General features: G+C 62.6%; 2 non-coding genes across 2 annotated transcripts; both read left to right on the top strand.

The window, feature by feature from the left end:
• Positions 1 to 4,920: 4,920 nt before the first annotated feature.
• On the top strand, positions 4,921 to 5,039 carry LOC131873537 (5S ribosomal RNA). The gene has a single exon (XR_009371461.1). It is a non-coding gene; the product is annotated as a 5S ribosomal RNA (ribosomal RNA).
• A 7,805-nt stretch (positions 5,040 to 12,844) lies between these two features.
• On the top strand, positions 12,845 to 12,963 carry LOC131873536 (5S ribosomal RNA). The gene has a single exon (XR_009371460.1). It is a non-coding gene; the product is annotated as a 5S ribosomal RNA (ribosomal RNA).
• The last annotated feature ends 223 nt before the right edge of the window (positions 12,964 to 13,186 follow it).

The raw sequence follows: 13,186 nt of genomic DNA, 5'->3' as shown, positions 1-13,186 counted from the left end.
CAGGGTGGCAACCGGGCCCTCGGAAGAGCCAATGCGAGAAACCCCACCAAACGCTCCGACAAAAAAAGAGGCGGCGCTCCAATAACCCCGCTTCGGAGCGCAGCCGGGGCAAACCCAGCCAAGAAAAAAGGTGCCCACCCCCGACGAAGGTGCACGCGAGGTGCGCACTCCGGGGCAAACCGGGCTCCGACAACGTGCACGCAGCACCTTGGAGCACACTTCGAAGCACTCCCGGGTGCCCACCGGCGTTGCGCACCGTGGTGGGCAGCGAGGTGCGCACCTTTGATGCGCTGCCTTCACTAATTTCCAGAAAAAGGCAAAAAAAAATGAGATTTTAAAATTTCCGTTTTGAAAGATAGTGAAAAAAAAGGAACGCGGGTGCCATCTTGAGCCCGCCCTGGTGCGCAGCCCAGGCAAGGCATGCGCACCAAGGTGCCCACCCGAGGTGCACACCCGGGGCAAACCGGGCTCCGACTTCGTGCAGGCCGCACCTTGGAGCACACTTCGGAGCGCTCCTTGGTGCGCACCATGGTGCCCACCAGGGCGCGCAACCCAGCCAAGGTCTGCACACTAAGGTGCCCACCCCGGCGAAGGTGCACGCGAGGTGCGCACCCGGGGCAAACCGGGCTCCGACTTCGTGCACGCCATGGTGCCCACCGCGGCGAAGGTGCACGCGAGGTGCGCACCCGGGGCAAAACCGGGCTCCGACTTCGTGCACGCCGCACCTTGGAGCACACTTCGGAGCGCTCCTTGGTGCGCACCATGGTGCCCCACCAGGGCGCGCAACCCAGCCAAGGTGTGCGCACCAAGGTGCACCGCGAGGTGCGCACCCGGGGCAAACCGGGGTCCGACTTCGTGCACGCCGCACCTTGGAGCACACATCGGAGCGCTCCCAGGGTTCGCACCAGCGTTGCGCACCTTTGATGCGCTGCCTTCACTAATTTCCAGAAAAGGCAAAAAAAAACGATATTTTAAAATTTCCGTTCTGAAAGATAGTGAAAAAAACGGAACGCGGGTGCCATCTTGAGCCCTTCCTGGTGCGCAGCCCAGGCAAGTTGTGCGCACCAAGGTGCCCACCCTGGCGGAGGTGCGCGCCCGGGGCAAACCGGGCTCCGACTTCGTGCACTGCATGGTGCCCACCAAGGCGCGCAACCCAGCCAAGGTGCCCACCGCAGCGAAGGTGCACGCGAGGTGCACACCCGAGGCAAACCGGGCTCCGACTTCGTGCACGCCGCACCTTGGAGCACACTTCAGAGCGCTCCTTGGTGCGCACCAGGGCGCGCAACCCAGCCGAGGTGCCCACCCCGGCGAAGGTGCACGCGAGGTGCGCACCCGGGGCAAACCGGGCTCCGACTTCGTGCACGCCATGGTGCCCACCGCGGCGAAGGTGCGCACCCGGGGCAAACCGGGCTCCGACTTCGTGCACGCCGCACCTTGGAGCACACTTCGGAGCGCTCCTTGGTGCGCACCATGGTGCCCACCAGGCCGCGCAACCCAGCCAAGGTTGCGCACCAAGGTGCACGCGAGGTGCGCACCCGGGGCAAACCGGGGTCCGACTTCGTGCACGCCGCACCTTGGAGCACACATCGGGGCGCTCCCGGGTTCGCACCGGCGTTGCGCACCGTGGTGGGCACCTCGGAGCACACCAAGGTGGGCAGCGAGGGTGCGCACCTTTGATGCGATGCCTTCACTAATTTCCATAAAAGGCAAAAAAAAAAACGAGATTTTAAAATTTCCGTTTTGAAAGATAGTGAGAAAAAGGGAATGCTGGTGCCATCTTGAGCCCGCCCTGGTGCGCAGCCCAGCCAAGGTTTGCGCACCAAGGTGCCCACCCTGGCGAAGGTGCGCGCCCGGGCAATTAACCCAACTTCCAACTTCGCGCGCGCCAGGGTGGGAGCGCACCCAACAACCGGGCCTGGGAAGAGCCAATGCGAGAAACCCCACCAAACTCTCTGACAAAAAAAGAGGGGGCGCTCCAGTAACCCCGCTTCGGAGCGCACCCTGGGCAAACCCAGCCAAGGTGCCCACCCCGGCCAAGGTGCAGGCGAGGTGCGCACCCGGGGCAAACCGGGCTCCGACAACGTGCACGCCGCACCTTGGAGCACACTTCGTAGCGCTCCCGGGTGCGCACCTCAGAGCACACCAAGGTGGGCAGCGAGGTGCGCACCTTTGATGCGCTGCCTTCACTAATTTCCAGAAAAAGGCAAAAAAAAAAGGAGATTTTAAAATTTCCGTTTTGAAAGATAGTGAAAAAAACGGAACGCGCGTGCCATCTTGAGCCCGCCCTGGTGCGCAGCCCAGGTAAGGTGCCACCCTGGCAAAGGTGCGCACCCGGGCAATTAACCCTACTTCCGACTTCGTGCGCGCCAGGGTGGCAACCGGGCCTCGGAAGAGCCAATGCGAGAAACCCCACCAAACGCTCCGACAAAAAAAGAGGCGGCGCTCCAATAACCCCGCTTCGGAGCGCAGCCGGGGCAAACCAGCCAAGGTGCCCACACCCGACGAAGGTGCACGCGAGGTGCGCACCCGGGGCAAACCGGGCTCCGACAACGTGCACGCAGCACCTTGGAGCACACTTCGAAGCACTCCCGGGTGCCCACCGGCGTTGCGCACCGTGGTGGGCAGCGAGGTGCGCACCTTTGATGCGCTGCCTTCACTAATTTCCAGAAAAAGGCAAAAAAAAATGAGATTTTAAAATTTCCGTTTTGAAAGATAGTGAAAAAAAAGGAACGCGGGTGCCATCTTGAGCCCGCCCTGGTGCGCAGCCCAGGCAAGGCATGCGCACCAAGGTGCCCACCCGAGGTGCACACCCGGGGCAAACCGGGCTCCGACTTCGTGCAGGCCGCACCTTGGAGCACACTTCGGAGCGCTCCTTGGTGCGCACCATGGTGCCCACCAGGGCGCACCCGAGGCAAACCGGGCTCCGACTTCGTGCACGCCGCACCTTGGAGCACACATCGGAGCGCTCCCAGGTTCGCACCAGCGTTGCGCACCTTTGATGCGCTGCCTTCACTAATTTCCAGAAAAGGCAAAAAAAAACGATATTTTAAAATTTCCGTTCTGAAAGATAGTGAAAAAAAACGGAACGCGGGTGCCATCTTGAGCCCTTCCTGATGCGCAGCCCAGGCAAGTTGTGCGCACCAAGGTGCCCACCCTGGCGGAGGTGCGCGCCCCGGGGCAAACCGGGCTCCGACTTCGTGCACTGCATGGTGCCCACCAAGGCGCGCAACCAGCCAAGGTGCCCACCGCAGCGAAGGTGCACGCGAGGTGCGCACCCGAGGTGCACACCCGGGGCAAACCGGGCTCCGACTTCGTGCACGCCGCACCTTGGAGCACACTTCAGAGCGCTCCTTGGTACGCACCAGGGCGCGCAACCCAGCCAAGGTGCTCACCCCGGCGAAGGTGCACGCGAGGTGCGCACCCGGGGCAAACCGGGCTCGGACTTCGTGCACGCCGCACCTTGGAGCACACATCGGAGCGCTCCCGGGTTCGCACCAGCATTGCGCACCTTTGATGCGCTGCCTTCACTAATTTCCAGAAAAGGCAAAAAAAAAGAAAAAAATGAGATTTTAAAAATTTCCGTTTTGAAAGATAGTGAAAAAAACGGAACGCGGGTGCCATCTTGAGCCCGCCCTGGTGTGCAGCCCAGGCAAGTTGTGCGCACCAAGGCACCCACCCTGGCCAAGGTGGGTCACGGGGTGGGTCCTAGGGTGGGTAACGGGGTGGGTACTAAGGTGCGTGCCAAGGTGGGTCATAGGGTGGGTGCCAAGGTGGGCACCAGGGTGGGTGTGCACCAACCCTAGCCAGGGTAGGTCACGGGGTGGTTGTCGGGGTGGGCGTCAAGGAGCCAAGGTGGGTGGCAAGTAGCCAAGTTGCGTGCCAAGGTGGGTGTCGGGGTGGGTGCCAAGGATCCAAGGTGGTGCCAAGGAACCAAGGTGGGTGTCTGGGTGGGTGCCGAGGTGGGAGCCAGGGTGGGTCCCAAGGTGAGTGCAAAGGTGGGTGCCAGGGTCAAGGTGAGTGCCAATGTGGGTTCCAAGGTGCCAGGGTCAGGGTGAGTGCCAATGTGGGTTCAAAGGTGCTAAGTTGGGTGCGAGGTTGGGTGCGAGGGTGGGTGGGTGCCAAGGTGTGCTAGGTGGAAGCCCGGGTGGGTCGGCATCCCATGGGTGTCGAGTTGGGTGCCTGATGGGTGCTTCTTGTCAAGTTTTAGTCGTCGGGACTCATTTCGAGCCTTAGAGGTCGTTTCTGTCCGGTTGCCCTGTCTTCGACCTGGGAACCCAATTTTGGTCCTCGGGTCCCATTTTTTTTTGTCTCGCATCCCACTTTTGGCCTGTGGCCTTTTCGGGGTCGATTCTCGTTTTGGGCATCAGAGCATGTTTCTTCTCCTAAAACCCAATATTTGTTTATTAAGTCTCGGAACACATTTTTGTTCTCGTGGACCCATCATGGGTCTTGGAACGCATTTGTGGTCCTTGGGTCCCATTTTGCATCCCGAAACTTGTGTTTTGGTGCTTGATCCCTATTTTGGTGCCCACCTTGCACCAAGTGCGCACCCGGGGCAAACGAGCGCCTTGGTGCACCGGGGCAAGATCGAGCGTGCACCCGAGGCGCCCCGAACATGCACCAAGGTGCACTCGGCCCACATGTGAGCGCAGGTCGTTGCGCCCGAGGTGGTGTGTGGGCACCGCGTTGCAGACGGGACACTGCACGCACACGACGCCCCCCTCCAGGTGCACGCACGTAGGCCGGGCCGGGTGCACACCCGACGCCCTAGCAAGGTGCGCGCACCCGGGCAGGGCTCACACTTGGCGAACGGGGCGCACTTCGCGAGGGAGGGTGTGCACCTCGACGGGGGTGGGTGGCCGGGGTGGATTCGCACGTGGGTCGCGGTTTGCTAAGTACACACTGCGACAAGCTCATAACGGGTGCGATCATACCAGCGTTAGTGCACCGGATCCCATCAGAACTCCGCAGTTAAGCGCGCTTGGGCCGGAGTAGTACTGGGATGGGTGACCTCCCGGGAAGTCCCGGTGTTGCAACCCTTTTTTAGTTTTTCGCCGGGCGTCGCAATGCTATTGAATAAACCTTTTGCCCGTTTGCGTTCTCAGTCGGGGCCGGGCCGGGCCGGGGTGCGCTGCCCGCACTACCGCGCGCGCGGGGGCGACACCGAGCGCGCACCCGAGGCGCCCCGAGCACACAGGCCACGGTGCAACCCCGGGCGTTGTGCGCGCACCCCGGTGCGCCCGAGGTGCTGCGCGCCGCACCCAGGTGAAATCGGTGTGCACCTCGGCCAGTGCGCGCTCGGTCTAGTCGCGCACGTTGGCCAAGGTGCACGGTGATGTTTCTTACTCTAAGGTTCCGCACCAGACGCCCGGGACAGGTGAGCGAAGCTGGGCGGGGCCGGGTGCGCGGCCGGGGCAGGTGCACGCAGCTGGAGAGAGCTTTGGAGCACACTTCGGAGCGCACCAATGATGCGCTCCATTCAAAAGTTTCCTGAAAAGGCAAAAAAAGTTGAGATTATAGAATTTCCCACTTGAGAGATTGTAAAAAAAAAAAATTTAAAATGAAGGAAACGCGGGTGCCAAGGTGTGCGCAGCCCAGCCAAGGTGTGCGCACCAAGGCGCCCACCCTGGCGAAGGTGCACGCAAGGTGCGCACCCGAGGCAAACCGGACAATTAACCCAACTTTCGACTTCGCGCGCACCTTGGAGCGCACTTCGGAGCGCTCCTTGGTGCGCACCAATCTTGGGCACCTCGGAGTGCACCATGGCGCCCACCAAGGTGCGCACCCGGGGCAAACCGAGCTCCGACTTCGTGCGCACCTTGGAGCGCACGAAAGGTGCGCACCATGGCGCCCACCAAGGTGCGCAGCCCAGCCAAGGCGTGCGCATCAAGGTGCGCACCCTGGCGAAGGTGCGCACCCGGGGCAAACCGAGCTCCGACTTCGTGCGCACCTTGGAGCGCACAAAAGGTGCGCAACCCAGCCAAGGTGTGCGCACCCCGGTCAAACCGAGCTCCGAATCGTGCGCACCAGAGGTGCACGCCATCGTGCGCACCTTGGAGCACACTTCGGAGCCCTCCTTGGTGCGCGCCGATGTTGCGCACCTCGGAGCGCACCCGGGGAAAACAATGCAATTAACCCGACTTTCGACTTCGTGGGCACCTCGGAGCGCTCTCGGGTTCGCACCTCGGAGCACACCGAGGTGCGCACCTTTGATGCGCTGCCTTCACCAATTTCCAGAAAGGCAAGAAAACATTGAGAAGGTGTGCGCACCGAGGTGCCCACCCTGGCGAAGGTGCACGCGAGGTGCGCACCCGGGGCAAACCGGGCTCCGACTTCGTGCACGCCGCACCTTGGAGCACACTTCGGAGCGCTCCTTGGTGCGCACCAGGGCGCGCAACCCAGCCGAGGTGCCCACCCCGGCGAAGGTGCACGCGAGGTGCGCACCCGGGGCAAACCGGGCTCCGACTTCGTGCACGCCATGGTGCCCACCGCGGCGAAGGTGCACGCGAGGTGCGCACCCGGGGCAAACCGGGCTCCGACTTCGTGCACGCCGCACCTTGGAGCACACTTCGGAGCGCTCCTTGGTGCGCACCATGGTGCCCACCAGGGCGCGCAACCCCGCCGAAGGTGCACGCGAGGTGCGCACCCGGGGCAAACCGGGCTCCGACTTCGTGCACGCCGCACCTTGGAGCACACTTCGGAGCGCTCCTTGGTGCGCACCATGGTGCCCACCAGGGCGCGCAACCCCGCCGAAGGTGCACGCGAGGTGCGCACCCGGGGCAAACCGGGCTCCGACTTCGTGCACGCCATGGTGCGCACCGCGGCGAAGGTGCGCACCCGGGGCAAACCGGGCTCCGACTTCGTGCACGCCGCACCTTGGAGCACACTTCGGAGCGCTCCTTGGTGCGCACCAGGGCGCGCAACCCAGCCGAGGTGCCCACCCCGGCGAAGGTGCACGCGAGGTGCGTACCCGGGGCAAACCGGGCTCCGACTTCGTGCACGCCGCACCTTGGAGCACACTTCGGAGCGCTCCTTGGTGCGCACCATGGTGCCCACCAGGCCGCGCAACCCAGCCAAGGTGTGCGCACCAAGGTGCACGCGAGGTGCGCACCCGGGGCAAACCGGGGTCCGACTTCGTGCACGCCGCACCTTGGAGCACACATCGGGGCGCTCCCGGGTTCGCACCGGCGTTGCGCACCGTGGTGGGCACCTCGGAGCACACCAAGGTGGGCAGCGAGGTGCGCACCTTTGATGCGATGCCTTCACTAATTTCCATAAAAGGCAAAAAAAAAACGAGATTTTAAAATTTCCGTTTTGAAAGATAGTGAGAAAAAGGGAATGCTGGTGCCATCTTGAGCCCGCCCTGGTGCGCAGCCCAGCCAAGGTGTGCGCACCAAGGTGCCCACCCTGGCGAAGGTGCGCGCCCGGGCAATTAACCCAACTTCCAACTTCGCGCGCGCCAGGGTGGGAGCGCACCCAACAACCGGGCCTGGGAAGAGCCAATGCGAGAAACCCCACCAAACGCTCTGACAAAAAAAGAGGGGGCGCTCCAGTAACCCCGCTTCGGAGCGCACCCTGGGCAAACCCAGCCAAGGTGCCCACCCCGGCCAAGGTGCAGGCGAGGTGCGCACCCGGGGCAAACCGGGCTCCGACAACGTGCACGCCGCACCTTGGAGCACACTTCGTAGCGCTCCCGGGTGCGCACCTCAGAGCACACACCAAGGTGGGCAGCGAGGTGCGCACCTTTGATGCGCTGCCTTCACTAATTTCCAGAAAAGGCAAAAAAAAAAGGAGATTTTAAAATTTCCGTTTTGAAAGATAGTGAAAAAAACGGAACGCGCGTGCCATCTTGAGCCCGCCCTGGTGCGCAGCCCAGGTAAGGTGCCCACCCTGGCAAAGGTGCGCACCCGGGCAATTAACCCTACTTCCGACTTCGTGCGCGCCAGGGTGGCAACCGGGCCTCGGAAGAGCCAATGCGAGAAACCCCACCAAACGCTCCGACAAAAAAAGAGGCGGCGCTCCAATAACCCCGCTTCGGAGCGCAGCCGGGGCAAACCCAGCCAAGGTGCCCACCCCGACGAAGGTGCACGCGAGGTGCGCACCCGGGGCAAACCGGGCTCCGACAACGTGCACGCAGCACCTTGGAGCACACTTCGAAGCACTCCCGGGTGCCCCCGGCGTTGCGCACCGTGGTGGGCAGCGAGGTGCGCACCTTTGATGCGCTGCCTTCACTAATTTCCAGAAAAAGGCAAAAAAAAATGAGATTTTAAAATTTCCGTTTTGAAAGATAGTGAAAAAAAAGGAACGCGGGTGCCATCTTGAGCCCGCCCTGGTGCGCAGCCCAGGCAAGGCATGCGCACCAAGGTGCCCACCCGAGGTGCACACCCGGGGCAAACCGGGCTCCGACTTCGTGCAGGCCGCACCTTGGAGCACACTTCGGAGCGCTCCTTGGTGCGCACCATGGTGCCCACCAGGGCGCGCAACCCAGCCAAGGTCTGCACACTAAGGTGCCCACCCCGGCGAAGGTGCACGCGAGGTGCGCACCCGGGGCAAACCGGGCTCCGACTTCGTGCACGCCATGGTGCCCACCGCGGCGAAGGTGCACGCGAGGTGCGCACCCGGGGCAAACCGGGCTCCGACTTCGTGCACGCCGCACCTTGGAGCACACTTCGGAGCGCTCCTTGGTGCGCACCATGGTGCCCACCAGGGCGCGCAACCCAGCCAAGGTGTGCGCACCAAGGTGCACGCGAGGTGCGCACCCGGGGCAAACCGGGGTCCGACTTCGTGCACGCCGCACCTTGGAGCACACATCGGAGCGCTCCCAGGTTCGCACCAGCGTTGCGCACCTTTGATGCGCTGCCTTCACTAATTTCCAGAAAAGGCAAAAAAAAACGATATTTTAAAATTTCCGTTCTGAAAGATAGTGAAAAAAACGGAACGCGGGTGCCATCTTGAGCCCTTCCTGGTGCGCAGCCCAGGCAAGTTGTGCGCACCAAGGTGCCCACCCTGGCGGAGGTGCGCGCCCGGGGCAAACCGGGCTCCGACTTCGTGCACTGCATGGTGCCCACCAAGGCGCGCAACCCAGCCAAGGTGCCCACCGCAGCGAAGGTGCACGCGAGGTGCACACCCGGGGCAAACCGGGCTCCGACTTCGTGCACGCCGCACCTTGGAGCACACTTCAGAGCGCTCCTTGGTGCGCACCAGGGCGCGCAACCCAGCCGAGGTGCCCACCCCGGCGAAGGTGCACGCGAGGTGCGCACCCGGGGCAAACCGGGCTCCGACTTCGTGCACGCCATGGTGCCCACCGCGGCGAAGGTGCGCACCCGGGGCAAACCGGGCTCCGACTTCGTGCACGCCGCACCTTGGAGCACACTTCGGAGCGCTCCTTGGTGCGCACCATGGTGCCCACCAGGCCGCGCAACCCAGCCAAGGTGTGCGCACCAAGGTGCACGCGAGGTGCGCACCCGGGGCAAACCGGGGTCCGACTTCGTGCACGCCGCACCTTGGAGCACACATCGGGGCGCTCCCGGGTTCGCACCGGCGTTGCGCACCGTGGTGGGCACCTCGGAGCACACCAAGGTGGGCAGCGAGGTGCGCACCTTTGATGCGATGCCTTCACTAATTTCCATAAAAGGCAAAAAAAAAACGAGATTTTAAAATTTCCGTTTTGAAAGATAGTGAGAAAAAGGGAATGCTGGTGCCATCTTGAGCCCGCCCTGGTGCGCAGCCCAGCCAAGGTTTGCGCACCAAGGTGCCCACCCTGGCGAAGGTGCGCGCCCGGGCAATTAACCCAACTTCCAACTTCGCGCGCGCCAGGGTGGGAGCGCACCCAACAACCGGGCCTGGGAAGAGCCAATGCGAGAAACCCCACCAAACTCTCTGACAAAAAAAGAGGGGGCGCTCCAGTAACCCCGCTTCGGAGCGCACCCTGGGCAAACCCAGCCAAGGTGCCCACCCCGGCCAAGGTGCAGGCGAGGTGCGCACCCGGGGCAAACCGGGCTCCGACAACGTGCACGCCGCACCTTGGAGCACACTTCGTAGCGCTCCCGGGTGCGCACCTCAGAGCACACCAAGGTGGGCAGCGAGGTGCGCACCTTTGATGCGCTGCCTTCACTAATTTCCAGAAAAGGCAAAAAAAAAAGGAGATTTTAAAATTTCCGTTTTGAAAGATAGTGAAAAAAACGGAACGCGCGTGCCATCTTGAGCCCGCCCTGGTGCGCAGCCCAGGTAAGGTGCCACCCTGGCAAAGGTGCGCACCCGGGCAATTAACCCTACTTCCGACTTCGTGCGCGCCAGGGTGGCAACCGGGCCTCGGAAGAGCCAATGCGAGAAACCCCACCAAACGCTCCGACAAAAAAAGAGGCGGCGCTCCAATAACCCCGCTTCGGAGCGCAGCCGGGGCAAACCAAGCCAAGGTGCCCACCCCGACGAAGGTGCACGCGAGGTGCGCACCCGGGGCAAACCGGGCTCCGACAACGTGCACGCAGCACCTTGGAGCACACTTCGAAGCACTCCCGGGTGCCCACCGGCGTTGCGCACCGTGGTGGGCAGCGAGGTGCGCACCTTTGATGCGCTGCCTTCACTAATTTCCAGAAAAAGGCAAAAAAATGAGATTTTAAAATTTCCGTTTTGAAAGATAGTGAAAAAAAAGGAACGCGGGTGCCATCTTGAGCCCGCCCTGGTGCGCAGCCCAGGCAAGGCATGCGCACCAAGGTGCCCACCCGAGGTGCACACCCGGGGCAAACCGGGCTCCGACTTCGTGCAGGCCGCACCTTGGAGCACACTTCGGAGCGCTCCTTGGTGCGCACCATGGTGCCCACCAGGGCGCACCCGAGGCAAACCGGGCTCCGACTTCGTGCACGCCGCACCTTGGAGCACACATCGGAGCGCTCCCAGGTTCGCACCAGCGTTGCGCACCTTTGATGCGCTGCCTTCACTAATTTCCAGAAAAGGCAAAAAAAAACGATATTTTAAAATTTCCGTTCTGAAAGATAGTGAAAAAAACGGAACGCGGGTGCCATCTTGAGCCCTTCCTGATGCGCAGCCCAGGCAAGTTGTGCGCACCAAGGTGCCCACCCTGGCGGAGGTGCGCGCCCGGGGCAAACCGGGCTCCGACTTCGTGCACTGCATGGTGCCCACCAAGGCGCGCAACCCAGCCAAGGTGCCCACCGCAGCGAAGGTGCACGCGAGGTGCGCACCCGAGGTGCACACCCGGGGCAAACCGGGCTCCGACTTCGTGCACGCCGCACCTTGGAGCACACTTCAGAGCGCTCCTTGGTACGCACCAGGGCGCGCAACCCAGCCAAGGTGCTCACCCCGGCGAAGGTGCACGCGAGGTGCGCACCCGGGGCAAACCGGGCTCGGACTTCGTGCACGCCGCACCTTGGAGCACACATCGGAGCGCTCCCGGGTTCGCACCAGCATTGCGCACCTTTGATGCGCTGCCTTCACTAATTTCCAGAAAAGGCAAAAAAAAGAAAAAAATGAGATTTTAAAATTTCCGTTTTGAAAGATAGTGAAAAAAACGGAACGCGGGTGCCATCTTGAGCCCGCCCTGGTGTGCAGCCCAGGCAAGTTGTGCGCACCAAGGCACCCACCCTGGCCAAGGTGGGTCACGGGGTGGGTCCTAGGGTGGGTAACGGGGTGGGTACTAAGGTGCGTGCCAAGGTGGGTCATAGGGTGGGTGCCAAGGTGGGCACCAGGGTGGGTGTGCACCAACCCTAGCCAGGGTAGGTCACGGGGTGGTTGTCGGGGTGGGCGTCAAGGAGCCAAGGTGGGTGGCAAGTAGCCAAGTTGCGTGCCAAGGTGGGTGTCGGGGTGGGTGCCAAGGATCCAAGGTGGGTGCCAAGGAACCAAGGTGGGTGTCTGGGTGGGTGCCGAGGTGGGAGCCAGGGTGGGTCCCAAGGTGAGTGCAAAGGTGGGTGCCAGGGTCAAGGTGAGTGCCAATGTGGGTTCCAAGGTGCCAGGGTCAGGGTGAGTGCCAATGTGGGTTCAAAGGTGCTAAGTTGGGTGCGAGGTTGGGTGCGAGGGTGGGTGGGTGCCAAGGTGTGCTAGGTGGAAGCCCGGGTGGGTCGGCATCCCATGGGTGTCGAGTTGGGTGCCTGATGGGTGCTTCTTGTCAAGTTTTAGTCGTCGGGACTCATTTCGAGCCTTAGAGGTCGTTTCTTGTCCGGTTGCCCTGTCTTCGACCTGGGAACCCAATTTTGGTCCTCGGGTCCCATTTTTTTTTGTCTCGCATCCCACTTTTGGCCTGTGGCCTTTTCGGGGTCGATTCTCGTTTTGGGCATCAGAGCATGTTTCTTCTCCTAAAACCCAATATTTGTTTATTAAGTCTCGGAACACATTTTTGTTCTCGTGGACCCATCATGGGTCTTGGAACGCATTTGTGGTCCTTGGGTCCCATTTTGCATCCCGAAACTTGTGTTTTGGTGCTTGATCCCTATTTTGGGTGCCCACCTTGCACCAAGTGCGCACCCGGGGCAAACCGAGCGCCTTGGTGCACCGGGGCAAGATCGAGCGTGCACCCGAGGCGCCCCGAACATGCACCAAGGTGCACTCGGCCCACATGTGAGCGCAGGTCGTTGCGCCCGAGGTGGTGTGTGGGCACCGCGTTGCAGACGGGACACTGCACGCACACGACGCCCCCTCCAGGTGCACGCACGTAGGCCGGGCCGGGTGCACACCCGACGCCCTAGCAAGGTGCGCGCACCCGGGCAGGGCTCACACTTGGCGAACGGGGCGCACTTCGCGAGGGAGGGTGTGCACCTCGACGGGGGTGGGTGGCCGGGGTGGATTCGCACGTGGGTCGCGGTTTGCTAAGTACACACTGCGACAAGCTCATAACGGGTGCGATCATACCAGCGTTAGTGCACCGGATCCCATCAGAACTCCGCAGTTAAGCGCGCTTGGGCCGGAGTAGTACTGGGATGGGTGACCTCCCGGGAAGTCCCGGTGTTGCACCCTTTTTTAGTTTTTCGCCGGGCGTCGCAATGCTATTTGAATAAACCTTTTGCCCGTTTGCGTTCTCGTCGGGGCCGGGCCGGGCCGGGGTGCGCTGCCCGCACTACCGCGCGCGCGGGGGCGACACCGAGCGCGCACCCGAGGCGCCCCGAGCACACAGGCCACGGTGCAACCCGGGCGTTGTGCGCGCACCCCGGTGCGCCCGAGGTGCTGCGCGCGCACCCAG

Source organism: Cryptomeria japonica, unplaced genomic scaffold, assembly GCF_030272615.1.
Source record: "Cryptomeria japonica unplaced genomic scaffold, Sugi_1.0 HiC_scaffold_1960, whole genome shotgun sequence".
Classification (NCBI taxonomy): domain Eukaryota; kingdom Viridiplantae; phylum Streptophyta; class Pinopsida; order Cupressales; family Cupressaceae; genus Cryptomeria; species Cryptomeria japonica.
Note: the sequence above shows the minus strand (reverse complement) of the source record. Positions and strands in the feature narration are given on the sequence as shown.